Here is a 15575-nt window from a genome sequence, read left to right on the forward strand (position 1 = left end):
TCAATTTTATGTCATTAATGCAAAACATGGACAATTGTTTGCTTAAAAGTAAAAAATAGGTTTAAAGATAAGAACAGAGTGTTATCAGCTGCCTTGTCCTCATAAACACCTTCTGCTGTGCTGATGAGACCACGGAAATCATACAAGCAGGTCATTTTTGGGAAACTGAAATTTAGTGGAAATGAGTTTTTTGCGATTAATTTAATTTTCTTGGTAAGAACTGAGTTTGCAATTTTGGGCAATTCATCTGATCTCTTTTCAGAATAATCTAGAGTTAACACAAATTACCAGTATAAAATCTAAGGCAGTAAACTGTGAAAGCCAAATTTGGTATCAGTCTGAAAACTTTTCACCACTATTGTACAGTCCTAGATATTCTTAGAAAAACTGCAAAAGGAAAAAATGAGGAATGGAAAAACATCTAAAGAAAAGTATAGCTGACTGCTAAAATCAGGATATCTAGTAGGAGACTCCAGGAAATTTCCCAGCATTTATTTGGACTAAAACAAAGCTTCTCTGATAGTTTTTTCACATGGATAAAATTATTTATTTTGTTTTGACTAATTTCCTTCCCAAACCAGTGGCCCATTAGCGTACAACGAAACTAATGTTCCAATCCGTTTTTCTCAGCTTAAGTTCCTGAGGGTCAGTGGCTACTGCATTGAATCTGGAGAAAGTGAAAAAGATCAAAGCTTGAGATTTAGAAACCAACAAAAGCTACCCCTTTTGTTATCTTGCATGAATTTCTATGTGACACTTTACCAACAGGGACCTTTGTTAGTAATTTAAAATGAACTGCTGGCATGTAAGACTAAAAAGTGCATGTAAGGAGTTTTAATATAAAATAGATCTTTCTTTTCTACAACATAGGCATTTTCCTGCTGACCAGTTTTACTTTTGCATATAAGAAGGCGAAAACAAAGTTACAAAGAAAACAGGAATCTTTCTGTTATTTAATCATCAGGAAAATATTGTCTAGATTTGACAAAACACCTACTTCAAAAAAGGCTTGTGGCTCTGTGGCGCAATGGATAGTGCATTGGACTTCTAGGGAGCTGATGTGATTCAAAGGTTGTGGGTTCGAGTCCCACCAGAGTCGTATTTTGAGACATTAATACTTTAACTCGGTTGATCTTGAAAAGATGAAAAATGTTAATAAGGCTCACTGACCCAATGGATAACAGATAGGGCACAATTCATTATTGCATATTTTTGGTCTAGTGTCTAGTGTTTGGTGTTCTGTTACCTGTATTCAGTAGACCATATTCTTTCTTGAATTTGAACCTTTCTAAAATTCTTATTTGTATGTGATTGCAAGATATTTCTTGATGATCTCTAATGTCGGGATTTGGAGTTTCTAGATATTTTTGGCTGATTTGTCAACTATAACTTTAAAAAATGCAACTTTGGTGCAAGCATTCTCCAGTCCATCCATAGTTTGAGGAAATGTTTGCATGGCTTTTTGGTATCAATTTTATGTCATTAATGCAAAACATGGACAATTGTTTGCTTAAAAGTAAAAAATAGGTTTAAAGATAAGAACAGAGTGTTATCAGCTGCCTTGTCCTCATAAACACCTTCTGCTGTGCTGATGAGACCACGGAAATCATACAAGCAGGTCATTTTTGGGAAACTGAAATTTAGTGGAAATGAGTTTTTTGCGATTAATTTAATTTTCATGGTAAGAACTGAGTTTGCAATTTTGGGCAATTCATCTGATCTCTTTTCAGAATAATCTAGAGTTAACACAAATTACCAGTATAAAATCTAAGGCAGTAAACTGTGAAAGCCAAATTTGGTATCAGTCTGAAAACTTTTCACCACTATTGTACAGTCCTAGATATTCTTAGAAAAACTGCAAAAGGAAAAAATGAGGAATGGAAAAACATCTAAAGAAAAGTATAGCTGACTGCTAAAATCAGGATATCTAGTAGGAGACTCCAGGAAATTTCCCAGCATTTATTTGGACTAAAACAAAGCTTCTCTGATAGTTTTTTCACATGGATAAAATTATTTATTTTGTTTTGACTAATTTCCTTCCCAAACCAGTGGCCCATTAGCGTACAACGAAACTAATGTTCCAATCCGTTTTTCTCAGCTTAAGTTCCTGAGGGTCAGTGGCTACTGCATTGAATCTGGAGAAAGTGAAAAAGATCAAAGCTTGAGATTTAGAAACCAACAAAAGCTACCCCTTTTGTTATCTTGCATGAATTTCTATGTGACACTTTACCAACAGGGACCTTTGTTAGTAATTTAAAATGAACTGCTGGCATGTAAGACTAAAAAGTGCATGTAAGGAGTTTTAATATAAAATAGATCTTTCTTTTCTACAACATAGGCATTTTCCTGCTGACCAGTTTTACTTTTACATATAAGAAGGCGAAAACAAAGTTACAAAGAAAACAGGAATCTTTCTGTTATTTAATCATCAGGAAAATATTGTCTAGATTTGACAAAACACCTACTTCAACAAAAAGGCTTGTGGCTCTGTGGCGCAATGGATAGCGCATTGGACTTCTAGGGAGCTGATGTGATTCAAAGGTTGTGGGTTCGAGTCGTATTTTGAGACATTAATACTTTAATTCGGTTCATCTTGAAAAGATGAAAAATGTTAATAACGTTTAGAGCAAATTAGATGTTACATTTAAAATTGAACTATGCAATTCAGCCACTGAAGGCTCATTGACACAATGGATAACAGATAGGGCACAATTCATTATTGCATATTTTTGGTCTAGTGTTTGGTGTTCTGTTACCTGTATTCAGTAGACCATATTCTTTCTTGAATTTGAACCTTTCTAAAATTCTTATTTGTATGTGATTGCAAGATATTTCTTGATGATCTCTAATGTCGGGATTTGGAGTTTCTAGATATTTTTGGCTGATTTGTCAACTATAACTTTAAAAAATGCAACTTTGGTGCAAGCATTCTCCAGTCCATCCATAGTTTGATGAAATGTTTGCATGGCTTTTTGGTATCAATTTTATGTCATTAATGCAAAACATGGACAATTGTTTGCTTAAAAGTAAAAAATAGGTTTAAAGATAAGAACAGAGTGTTATCAGCTGCCTTGTCCTCATAAACACCTTCTGCTGTGCTGATGAGACCACGGAAATCATACAAGCAGGTCATTTTTGGGAAACTGAAATTTAGTGGAAATGAGTTTTTTGCGATTAATTTAATTTTCATGGTAAGAACTGAGTTTGCAATTTTGGGCAATTCATCTGATCTCTTTTCAGAATAATCTAGAGTTAACACAAATTACCAGTATAAAATCTAAGGCAGTAAACTGTGAAAGCCAAATTTGGTATCAGTCTGAAAACTTTTCACCACTATTGTACAGTCCTAGATATTCTTAGAAAAACTGCAAAAGGAAAAAATGAGGAATGGAAAAACATCTAAAGAAAAGTATAGCTGACTGCTAAAATCAGGATATCTAGTAGGAGACTCCAGGAAATTTCCCAGCATTTATTTGGACTAAAACAAAGCTTCTCTGATAGTTTTTTCACATGGATAAAATTATTTATTTTGTTTTGACTAATTTCCTTCCCAAACCAGTGGCCCATTAGCGTACAACGAAACTAATGTTCCAATCCGTTTTTCTCAGCTTAAGTTCCTGAGGGTCAGTGGCTACTGCATTGAATCTGGAGAAAGTGAAAAAGATCAAAGCTTGAGATTTAGAAAACAACAAAAGCTACCCCTTTTGTTATCTTGCATGAATTTCTATGTGACACTTTACCAACAGGGACCTTTGTTAGTAATTTAAAATGAACTGCTGGCATGTAAGACTAAAAAGTGCATGTAAGGAGTTTTAATATAAAATAGATCTTTCTTTTCTACAACATAGGCATTTTCCTGCTGACCAGTTTTACTTTTGCATATAAGAAGGCGAAAACAAAGTTACAAAGAAAACAGGAATCTTTCTGTTATTTAATCATCAGGAAAATATTGTCTAGATTTGACAAAACACCTACTTCAAAAAAAGGCTTGTGGCTCTGTGGCGCAATGGATAGTGCATTGGACTTCTAGGGAGCTGATGTGATTCAAAGGTTGTGGGTTCGAGTCCCACCAGAGTCGTATTTTGAGACATTAATACTTTAACTCGGTTGATCTTGAAAAGATGAAAAATGTTAATAAGGCTCACTGACCCAATGGATAACAGATAGGGCACAATTCATTATTGCATATTTTTGGTCTAGTGTCTAGTGTTTGGTGTTCTGTTACCTGTATTCAGTAGACCATATTCTTTCTTGAATTTGAACCTTTCTAAAATTCTTATTTGTATGTGATTGCAAGATATTTCTTGATGATCTCTAATGTCGGGATTTGGAGTTTCAAGATATTTTTGGCTGATTTGTCAACTATAACTTTAAAAAATGCAACTTTGGTGCAAGCATTCTCCAGTCCATCCATAGTTTGATGAAATGTTTGCATGGCTTTTTGGTATCAATTTTATGTCATTAATGCAAAACATGGACAATTGTTTGCTTAAAAGTAAAAAATAGGTTTAAAGATAAGAACAGAGTGTTATCAGCTGCCTTGTCCTCATAAACACCTTCTGCTGTGCTGATGAGACCACGGAAATCATACAAGCAGGTCATTTTTGGGAAACTGAAATTTAGTGGAAATGAGTTTTTTGCGATTAATTTAATTTTCATGGTAAGAACTGAGTTTGCAATTTTGGGCAATTCATCTGATCTCTTTTCAGAATAATCTAGAGTGAACACAAATTACCAGTATAAAATCTAAGGCAGTAAACTGTGAAAGCCAAATTTGGTATCAGTCTGAAAACTTTTCACCACTATTGTACAGTCCTAGATATTCTTAGAAAAACTGCAAAAGGAAAAAATGAGGAATGGAAAAACATCTAAAGAAAAGTATAGCTGACTGCTAAAATCAGGATATCTAGTAGGAGACTCCAGGAAATTTCCCAGCATTTATTTGGACTAAAACAAAGCTTCTCTGATAGTTTTTTCACATGGATAAAATTATTTCTTTTGTTTTGACTAATTTCCTTCCCAAACCAGTGGCCCATTAGCGTACAACGAAACTAATGTTCCAATCCGTTTTTCTCAGCTTAAGTTCCTGAGGGTCAGTGGCTACTGCATTGAATCTGGAGAAAGTGAAAAAGATCAAAGCTTGAGATTTAGAAACCAACAAAAGCTACCCCTTTTGTTATCTTGCATGAATTTCTATGTGACACTTTACCAACAGGGACCTTTGTTAGTAATTTAAAATGAACTGCTGGCATGTAAGACTAAAAAGTGCATGTAAGGAGTTTTAATATAAAATAGATCTTTCTTTTCTACAACATAGGCATTTTCCTGCTGACCAGTTTTACTTTTACATATAAGAAGGCGAAAACAAAGTTACAAAGAAAACAGGAATCTTTCTGTTATTTAATCATCAGGAAAATATTGTCTAGATTTGACAAAACACCTACTTAGACAAAAAAGCTTGTGGCTCTGTGGCGCAATGGATAGCACATTGGACTTCTAGGGAGCTGATGTGATTCAAAGGTTGTGGGTTCGAGTCCCACCAGAGTCGTATTTTGAGACATTAATACTTATTTCGGTTCATCTTGAAAAGATGAAAAATGTTGATAACGTTTAGAGCAAATTAGATGTTACATTTAAAATTGAACTATGCAATTCAGCCACTGAAGGCTCATTGACACAATGGATAACAGATAGGGCACAATTCATTATTGCATATTTTTGGTCTAGTGTTTGGTGTTCTGTTACCTGTATTCAGTAGACCATATTCTTTCTTGAATTTGAACCTTTCTAAAATTCTTATTTGTATGTGATTGCAAGATATTTCTTGATGATCTCTAATGTCGGGATTTGGAGTTTCTAGATATTTTTGGCTGATTTGTCAACTATAACTTTAAAAAATGCAACTTTGGTGCAAGCATTCTCCAGTCCATCCATAGTTTGATGAAATGTTTGCATGGCTTTTTGGTATCAATTTTATGTCATTAATGCAAAACATGGACAATTGTTTGCTTAAAAGTAAAAAATAGGTTTAAAGATAAGAACAGAGTGTTATCAGCTGCCTTGTCCTCATAAACACCTTCTGCTGTGCTGATGAGACCACGGAAATCATACAAGCAGGTCATTTTTGGGAAACTGAAATTTAGTGGAAATGAGTTTTTTGCGATTAATTTAATTTTCATGGTAAGAACTGAGTTTGCAATTTTGGGCAATTCATCTGATCTCTTTTCAGAATAATCTAGAGTTAACACAAATTACCAGTATAAAATCTAAGGCAGTAAACTGTGAAAGCCAAATTTGGTATCAGTCTGAAAACTTTTCACCACTATTGTACAGTCCTAGATATTCTTAGAAAAACTGCAAAAGGAAAAAATGAGGAATGGAAAAACATCTAAAGAAAAGTATAGCTGACTGCTAAAATCAGGATATCTAGTAGGAGACTCCAGGAAATTTCCCAGCATTTATTTGGACTTAAACAAAGCTTCTCTGATAGTTTTTTCACATGGATAAAATTATTTATTTTGTTTTGACTAATTTCCTTCCCAAACCAGTGGCCCATTAGCGTACAACGAAACTAATGTTCCAATCCGTTTTTCTCAGCTTAAGTTCCTGAGGGTCAGTGGCTACTGCATTGAATCTGGAGAAAGTGAAAAAGATCAAAGCTTGAGATTTAGAAACCAACAAAAGCTACCCCTTTTGTTATCTTGCATGAATTTCTATGTGACACTTTACCAACAGGGACCTTTGTTAGTAATTTAAAATGAACTGCTGGCATGTAAGACTAAAAAGTGCATGTAAGGAGTTTTAATATAAAATAGATCTTTCTTTTCTACAACATAGGCATTTTCCTGCTGACCAGTTTTACTTTTGCATATAAGAAGGCGAAAACAAAGTTACAAAGAAAACAGGAATCTTTCTGTTATTTAATCATCAGGAAAATATTGTCTAGATTTGACAAAACACCTACTTCAAAAAAAGGCTTGTGGCTCTGTGGCGCAATGGATAGTGCATTGGACTTCTAGGGAGCTGATGTGATTCAAAGGTTGTGGGTTCAAGTCCCACCAGAGTCGTATTTTGAGACATTAATACTTTAACTCGGTTGATCTTGAAAAGATGAAAAATGTTAATAAGGCTCACTGACCCAATGGATAACAGATAGGGCACAATTCATTATTGCATATTTTTGGTCTAGTGTCTAGTGTTTGGTGTTCTGTTACCTGTATTCAGTAGACCATATTCTTTCTTGAATTTGAACCTTTCTAAAATTCTTATTTGTATGTGATTGCAAGATATTTCTTGATGATCTCTAATGTCGGGATTTGGAGTTTCTAGATATTTTTGGCTGATTTGTCAACTATAACTTTAAAAAATGCAACTTTGGTGCAAGCATTCTCCAGTCCATCCATAGTTTGATGAAATGTTTGCATGGCTTTTTGGTATCAATTTTATGTCATTAATGCAAAACATGGACAATTGTTTGCTTAAAAGTAAAAAATAGGTTTAAAGATAAGAACAGAGTGTTATCAGCTGCCTTGTCCTCATAAACACCTTCTGCTGTGCTGATGAGACCACGGAAATCATACAAGCAGGTCATTTTTGGGAAACTGAAATTTAGTGGAAATGAGTTTTTTGCGATTAATTTAATTTTCATGGTAAGAACTGAGTTTGCAATTTTGGGCAATTCATCTGATCTCTTTTCAGAATAATCTAGAGTGAACACAAATTACCAGTATAAAATCTAAGGCAGTAAACTGTGAAAGCCAAATTTGGTATCAGTCTGAAAACTTTTCACCACTATTGTACAGTCCTAGATATTCTTAGAAAAACTGCAAAAGGAAAAAATGAGGAATGGAAAAACATCTAAAGAAAAGTATAGCTGACTGCTAAAATCAGGATATCTAGTAGGAGACTCCAGGAAATTTCCCAGCATTTATTTGGACTAAAACAAAGCTTCTCTGATAGTTTTTTCACATGGATAAAATTATTTATTTTGTTTTGACTAATTTCCTTCCCAAACCAGTGGCCCATTAGCGTACAACGAAACTAATGTTCCAATCCGTTTTTCTCAGCTTAAGTTCCTGAGGGTCAGTGGCTACTGCATTGAATCTGTAGAAAGTGAAAAAGATCAAAGCTTGAGATTTAGAAACCAACAAAAGCTACCCCTTTTGTTATCTTGCATGAATTTCTATGTGACACTTTACCAACAGGGACCTTTGTTAGTAATTTAAAATGAACTGCTGGCATGTAAGACTAAAAAGTGCATGTAAGGAGTTTTAATATAAAATAGATCTTTCTTTTCTACAACATAGGCATTTTCCTGCTGACCAGTTTTACTTTTACATATAAGAAGGCGAAAACAAAGTTACAAAGAAAACAGGAATCTTTCTGTTATTTAATCATCAGGAAAATATTGTCTAGATTTGACAAAACACCTACTTCAACAAAAAGGCTTGTGGCTCTGTGGCGCAATGGATAGCGCATTGGACTTCTAGGGAGCTGATGTGATTCAAAGGTTGTGGGTTCGAGTCCCACCAGAGTCGTATTTTGAGACATTAATACTTTAACTCGGTTGATCTTGAAAAGATGAAAAATGTTAATATTGTTTAGAGCAAATTAGATGTTACATTTAAAATTGAACTATGCAATTCAGCCACTGAAGGCTCACTGACCCAATGGATAACAGATAGGGCACAATTCATTATTGCATATTTTTGGTCTAGTGTCTAGTGTTTGGTGTTCTGTTACCTGTATTCAGTAGACCATATTCTTTCTTGAATTTGAACCTTTCTAAAATTCTTATTTGTATGTGATTGCAAGATATTTCTTGATGATCTCTAATGTCGGGATTTGGAGTTTCTAGATATTTTTGGCTGATTTGTCAACTATAACTTTAAAAAATGCAACTTTGGTGCAAGCATTCTCCAGTCCATCCATAGTTTGAGGAAATGTTTGCATGGCTTTTTGGTATCAATTTTATGTCATTAATGCAAAACATGGACAATTGTTTGCTTAAAAGTAAAAAATAGGTTTAAAGATAAGAACAGAGTGTTATCAGCTGCCTTGTCCTCATAAACACCTTCTGCTGTGCTGATGAGACCACGGAAATCATACAAGCAGGTCATTTTTGGGAAACTGAAATTTAGTGGAAATGAGTTTTTTGCGATTAATTTAATTTTCATGGTAAGAACTGAGTTTGCAATTTTGGGCAATTCATCTGATCTCTTTTCAGAATAATCTAGAGTGAACACAAATTACCAGTATAAAATCTAAGGCAGTAAACTGTGAAAGCCAAATTTGGTATCAGTCTGAAAACTTTTCACCACTATTGTACAGTCCTAGATATTCTTAGAAAAACTGCAAAAGGAAAAAATGAGGAATGGAAAAACATCTAAAGAAAAGTATAGCTGACTGCTAAAATCAGGATATCTAGTAGGAGACTCCAGGAAATTTCCCAGCATTTATTTGGACTAAAACAAAGCTTCTCTGATAGTTTTTTCACATGGATAAAATTATTTATTTTGTTTTGACTAATTTCCTTCCCAAACCAGTGGCCCATTAGCGTACAACGAAACTAATGTTCCAATCCGTTTTTCTCAGCTTAAGTTCCTGAGGGTCAGTGGCTACTGCATTGAATCTGTAGAAAGTGAAAAAGATCAAAGCTTGAGATTTAGAAACCAACAAAAGCTACCCCTTTTGTTATCTTGCATGAATTTCTATGTGACACTTTACCAACAGGGACCTTTGTTAGTAATTTAAAATGAACTGCTGGCATGTAAGACTAAAAAGTGCATGTAAGGAGTTTTAATATAAAATAGATCTTTCTTTTCTACAACATAGGCATTTTCCTGCTGACCAGTTTTACTTTTACATATAAGAAGGCGAAAACAAAGTTACAAAGAAAACAGGAATCTTTCTGTTATTTAATCATCAGGAAAATATTGTCTAGATTTGACAAAACACCTACTTCGACAAAAAGGCTTGTGGCTCTGTGGCGCAATGGATAGCGCATTGGACTTCTAGGGAGCTGATGTGATTCAAAGGTTGTGGGTTCGAGTCCCACCAGAGTCGTATTTTGAGACATTTGACCCGGTTGATCTTGAAAAGATGAAAAATGTTATTAACGTTTAGAGCAAATTAGATGTTACATTTAAAATTGGACTATGCAATTCAGCCACTGAAGGCTCACTGACCCAATGGATAACAGATAGGGCACAATTCATTATTGCATATTTTTGGTCTAGTGTCTAGTGTTTGGTGTTCTGTTACCTGTATTCAGTAGACCATATTCTTTCTTGAATTTGAACCTTTCTAAAATTCTTATTTGTATGTGATTGCAAGATATTTCTTGATGATCTCTAATGTCGGGATTTGGAGTTTCTAGATATTTTTGGCTGATTTGTCAACTATAACTTTAAAAAATGCAACTTTGGTGCAAGCATTCTCCAGTCCATCCATAGTTTGATGAAATGTTTGCATGGCTTTTTGGTATCAATTTTATGTCATTAATGCAAAACATGGACAATTGTTTGCTTAAAAGTAAAAAATAGGTTTAAAGATAAGAACAGAGTGTTATCAGCTGCCTTGTCCTCATAAACACCTTCTGCTGTGCTGATGAGACCACGGAAATCATACAAGCAGGTCATTTTTGGGAAACTGAAATTTAGTGGAAATGAGTTTTTTGCGATTAATTTAATTTTCATGGTAAGAACTGAGTTTGCAATTTTGGGCAATTCATCTGATCTCTTTTCAGAATAATCTAGAGTTAACACAAATTACCAGTATAAAATCTAAGGCAGTAAACTGTGAAAGCCAAATTTGGTATCAGTCTGAAAACTTTTCACCACTATTGTACAGTCCTAGATATTCTTAGAAAAACTGCAAAAGGAAAAAATGAGGAATGGAAAAACATCTAAAGAAAAGTATAGCTGACTGCTAAAATCAGGATATCTAGTAGGAGACTCCAGGAAATTTCCCAGCATTTATTTGGACTAAAACAAAGCTTCTCTGATAGTTTTTTCACATGGATAAAATTATTTATTTTGTTTTGACTAATTTCCTTCCCAAACCAGTGGCCCATTAGCGTACAACGAAACTAATGTTCCAATCTGTTTTTCTCAGCTTAAGTTCCTGAGGGTCAGTGGCTACTGCATTGAATCTGTAGAAAGTGAAAAAGATCAAAGCTTGAGATTTAGAAACCAACAAAAGCTACCCCTTTTGTTATCTTGCATGAATTTCTATGTGACACTTTACCAACAGTGACCTTTGTTAGTAATTTAAAATGAACTGCTGGCATGTAAGACAAAAAAGTGCATGTAAGGAGTTTTAATATAAAATAGATCTTTCTTTTCTACAACATAGGCATTTTCCTGCTGACCAGTTTTACTTTTACATATAAGAAGGCGAAAACAAAGTTACAAAGAAAACAGGAATCTTTCTGTTATTTAATCATCAGGAAAATATTGTCTAGATTTGACAAAACACCTACTTCAACAAAAAGGCTTGTGGCTCTGTGGCGCAATGGATAGCGCATTGGGCTGATGTGATTCAAAGGTTGTGGGTTCGAGTCCCACCAGAGTCGTATTTTGAGACATTAATACTTTAACTCGGTTGATCTTGAAAAGATTAAAAATGTTAATAACGTTTAGAGCAAATTAGATGTTACATTTAAAATTGAACTATGCAATTCAGCCACTGAAGGCTCACTGACCCAATGGATAACAGATGGGGCACAATTCATTATTGCATATTTTTGGTCTAGTGTTTGGTGTTCTGTTACCTGTATTCAGTAGACCATATTCTTTCTTGAATTTGAACCTTTCTAAAATTCTTATTTGTATGTGATTGCAAGATATTTCTTGATGATCTCTAATGTCGGGATTTGGAGTTTCTAGATATTTTTGGCTGATTTGTCAACTATAACTTTAAAAAATGCAACTTTGGTGCAAGCATTCTCCAGTCCATCCATAGTTTGATGAAATGTTTGCATGGCTTTTTGGTATCAATTTTATGTCATTAATGCAAAACATGGACAATTGTTTGCTTAAAAGTAAAAAATAGGTTTAAAGATAAGAACAGAGTGTTATCAGCTGCCTTGTCCTCATAAACACCTTCTGCTGTGCTGATGAGACCACGGAAATCATACAAGCAGGTCATTTTTGGGAAACTGAAATTTAGTGGAAATGAGTTTTTTGCGATTAATTTAATTTTCATGGTAAGAACTGAGTTTGCAATTTTGGGCAATTCATCTGATCTCTTTTCAGAATAATCTAGAGTTAACACAAATTACCAGTATAAAATCTAAGGCAGTAAACTGTGAAAGCCAAATTTGGTATCAGTCTGAAAACTTTTCACCACTATTGTACAGTCCTAGATATTCTTAGAAAAACTGCAAAAGGAAAAAATGAGGAATGGAAAAACATCTAAAGAAAAGTATAGCTGACTGCTAAAATCAGGATATCTAGTAGGAGACTCCAGGAAATTTCCCAGCATTTATTTGGACTAAAACAAAGCTTCTCTGATAGTTTTTTCACATGGATAAAATTATTTATTTTGTTTTGACTAATTTCCTTCCCAAACCAGTGGCCCATTAGCGTACAACGAAACTAATGTTCCAATCTGTTTTTCTCAGCTTAAGTTCCTGAGGGTCAGTGGCTACTGCATTGAATCTGTAGAAAGTGAAAAAGATCAAAGCTTGAGATTTAGAAACCAACAAAAGCTACCCCTTTTGTTATCTTGCATGAATTTCTATGTGACACTTTACCAACAGTGACCTTTGTTAGTAATTTAAAATGAACTGCTGGCATGTAAGACAAAAAAGTGCATGTAAGGAGTTTTAATATAAAATAGATCTTTCTTTTCTACAACATAGGCATTTTCCTGCTGACCAGTTTTACTTTTACATATAAGAAGGCGAAAACAAAGTTACAAAGAAAACAGGAATCTTTCTGTTATTTAATCATCAGGAAAATATTGTCTAGATTTGACAAAACACCTACTTCAACAAAAAGGCTTGTGGCTCTGTGGCGCAATGGATAGCGCATTGGGCTGATGTGATTCAAAGGTTGTGGGTTCGAGTCCCACCAGAGTCGTATTTTGAGACATTAATACTTTAACTCGGTTGATCTTGAAAAGATTAAAAATGTTAATAACGTTTAGAGCAAATTAGATGTTACATTTAAAATTGAACTATGCAATTCAGCCACTGAAGGCTCACTGACCCAATGGATAACAGATGGGGCACAATTCATTATTGCATATTTTTGGTCTAGTGTTTGGTGTTCTGTTACCTGTATTCAGTAGACCATATTCTTTCTTGAATTTGAACCTTTCTAAAATTCTTATTTGTATGTGATTGCAAGATATTTCTTGATGATCTCTAATGTCGGGATTTGGAGTTTCTAGATATTTTTGGCTGATTTGTCAACTATAACTTTAAAAAATGCAACTTTGGTGCAAGCATTCTCCAGTCCATCCATAGTTTGATGAAATGTTTGCATGGCTTTTTGGTATCAATTTTATGTCATTAATGCAAAACATGGACAATTGTTTGCTTAAAAGTAAAAAATAGGTTTAAAGATAAGAACAGAGTGTTATCAGCTGCCTTGTCCTCATAAACACCTTCTGCTGTGCTGATGAGACCACGGAAATCATACAAGCAGGTCATTTTTGGGAAACTGAAATTTAGTGGAAATGAGTTTTTTGCGATTAATTTAATTTTCATGGTAAGAACTGAGTTTGCAATTTTGGGCAATTCATCTGATCTCTTTTCAGAATAATCTAGAGTTAACACAAATTACCAGTATAAAATCTAAGGCAGTAAACTGTGAAAGCCAAATTTGGTATCAGTCTGAAAACTTTTCACCACTATTGTACAGTCCTAGATATTCTTAGAAAAACTGCAAAAGGAAAAAATGAGGAATGGAAAAACATCTAAAGAAAAGTATAGCTGACTGCTAAAATCAGGATATCTAGTAGGAGACTCCAGGAAATTTCCCAGCATTTATTTGGACTAAAACAAAGCTTCTCTGATAGTTTTTTCACATGGATAAAATTATTTATTTTGTTTTGACTAATTTCCTTCCCAAACCAGTGGCCCATTAGCGTACAACGAAACTAATGTTCCAATCTGTTTTTCTCAGCTTAAGTTCCTGAGGGTCAGTGGCTACTGCATTGAATCTGTAGAAAGTGAAAAAGATCAAAGCTTGAGATTTAGAAACCAACAAAAGCTACCCCTTTTGTTATCTTGCATGAATTTCTATGTGACACTTTACCAACAGTGACCTTTGTTAGTAATTTAAAATGAACTGCTGGCATGTAAGACAAAAAAGTGCATGTAAGGAGTTTTAATATAAAATAGATCTTTCTTTTCTACAACATAGGCATTTTCCTGCTGACCAGTTTTACTTTTACATATAAGAAGGCGAAAACAAAGTTACAAAGAAAACAGGAATCTTTCTGTTATTTAATCATCAGGAAAATATTGTCTAGATTTGACAAAACACCTACTTCAACAAAAAGGCTTGTGGCTCTGTGGCGCAATGGATAGCGCATTGGACTTCTAGGGAGCTGATGTGATTCAAAGGTTGTGGGTTCGAGTCCCACCAGAGTCGTATTTTGAGACATTAATACTTTAATTCGGTTCATCTTGAAAAGATGAAAAATGTTAATAACGTTTAGAGCAAATTAGATGTTACATTTAAAATTGAACTATGCAATTCAGCCACTGAAGGCTCATTGACACAATGGATAACAGATAGGGCACAATTCATTATTGCATATTTTTGGTCTAGTGTTTGGTGTTCTGTTACCTGTATTCAGTAGACCATATTCTTTCTTGAATTTGAACCTTTCTAAAATTCTTATTTGTATGTGATTGCAAGATATTTCTTGATGATCTCTAATGTCGGGATTTGGAGTTTCTAGATATTTTTGGCTGATTTGTCAACTATAACTTTAAAAAATGCAACTTTGGTGCAAGCATTCTCCAGTCCATCCATAGTTTGATGAAATGTTTGCATGGCTTTTTGGTATCAATTTTATGTCATTAATGCAAAACATGGACAATTGTTTGCTTAAAAGTAAAAAATAGGTTTAAAGATAAGAACAGAGTGTTATCAGCTGCCTTGTCCTCATAAACACCTTCTGCTGTGCTGATGAGACCACGGAAATCATACAAGCAGGTCATTTTTGGGAAACTGAAATTTAGTGGAAATGAGTTTTTTGCGATTAATTTAATTTTCATGGTAAGAACTGAGTTTGCAATTTTGGGCAATTCATCTGATCTCTTTTCAGAATAATCTAGAGTTAACACAAATTACCAGTATAAAATCTAAGGCAGTAAACTGTGAAAGCCAAATTTGGTATCAGTCTGAAAACTTTTCACCACTATTGTACAGTCCTAGATATTCTTAGAAAAACTGCAAAAGGAAAAAATGAGGAATGGAAAAACATCTAAAGAAAAGTATAGCTGACTGCTAAAATCAGGATATCTAGTAGGAGACTCCAGGAAATTTCCCAGCATTTATTTGGACTAAAACAAAGCTTCTCTGATAGTTTTTTCACATGGATAAAATTATTTA

The 15575-nt window shown here is 34.2% G+C and overlaps 9 non-coding genes across 9 annotated transcripts; all 9 read left to right on the forward strand.

Annotated features, from left to right (window-relative positions):
- Positions 1 to 1013: 1013 nt before the first annotated feature.
- Positions 1014 to 1099, forward strand: TRNAR-UCU (transfer RNA arginine (anticodon UCU)). The gene is given in 2 exon segments: positions 1014 to 1050; positions 1064 to 1099. It is a non-coding gene; the product is annotated as a tRNA-Arg (tRNA).
- Positions 1100 to 3992: 2893 nt separating this feature from the next.
- TRNAR-UCU (transfer RNA arginine (anticodon UCU)) lies at positions 3993 to 4078 on the forward strand. Its single transcript is given in 2 exon segments — positions 3993 to 4029; positions 4043 to 4078. It is a non-coding gene; the product is annotated as a tRNA-Arg (tRNA).
- Positions 4079 to 5462: 1384 nt separating this feature from the next.
- TRNAR-UCU (transfer RNA arginine (anticodon UCU)) lies at positions 5463 to 5548 on the forward strand. The gene is given in 2 exon segments: positions 5463 to 5499; positions 5513 to 5548. It is a non-coding gene; the product is annotated as a tRNA-Arg (tRNA).
- Positions 5549 to 6981: 1433 nt separating this feature from the next.
- On the forward strand, positions 6982 to 7067 carry TRNAR-UCU (transfer RNA arginine (anticodon UCU)). The gene is given in 2 exon segments: positions 6982 to 7018; positions 7032 to 7067. It is a non-coding gene; the product is annotated as a tRNA-Arg (tRNA).
- A 1384-nt stretch (positions 7068 to 8451) lies between these two features.
- On the forward strand, positions 8452 to 8537 carry TRNAR-UCU (transfer RNA arginine (anticodon UCU)). Its single transcript is given in 2 exon segments — positions 8452 to 8488; positions 8502 to 8537. It is a non-coding gene; the product is annotated as a tRNA-Arg (tRNA).
- Positions 8538 to 9979: 1442 nt separating this feature from the next.
- On the forward strand, positions 9980 to 10065 carry TRNAR-UCU (transfer RNA arginine (anticodon UCU)). The gene is given in 2 exon segments: positions 9980 to 10016; positions 10030 to 10065. It is a non-coding gene; the product is annotated as a tRNA-Arg (tRNA).
- A 1435-nt stretch (positions 10066 to 11500) lies between these two features.
- TRNAI-GAU (transfer RNA isoleucine (anticodon GAU)) lies at positions 11501 to 11575 on the forward strand. The gene has a single exon. It is a non-coding gene; the product is annotated as a tRNA-Ile (tRNA).
- Positions 11576 to 13010: 1435 nt separating this feature from the next.
- Positions 13011 to 13085, forward strand: TRNAI-GAU (transfer RNA isoleucine (anticodon GAU)). Its single transcript has one exon. It is a non-coding gene; the product is annotated as a tRNA-Ile (tRNA).
- A 1435-nt stretch (positions 13086 to 14520) lies between these two features.
- On the forward strand, positions 14521 to 14606 carry TRNAR-UCU (transfer RNA arginine (anticodon UCU)). The gene is given in 2 exon segments: positions 14521 to 14557; positions 14571 to 14606. It is a non-coding gene; the product is annotated as a tRNA-Arg (tRNA).
- Positions 14607 to 15575: the final 969 nt, after the last annotated feature.

This window comes from Dendrobates tinctorius, unplaced genomic scaffold, assembly GCF_039654945.1.
Source record: "Dendrobates tinctorius isolate UK_male_01 unplaced genomic scaffold, ASM3965494v1 ptg000011l, whole genome shotgun sequence".
NCBI lineage: Eukaryota > Metazoa > Chordata > Amphibia > Anura > Dendrobatidae > Dendrobates > Dendrobates tinctorius.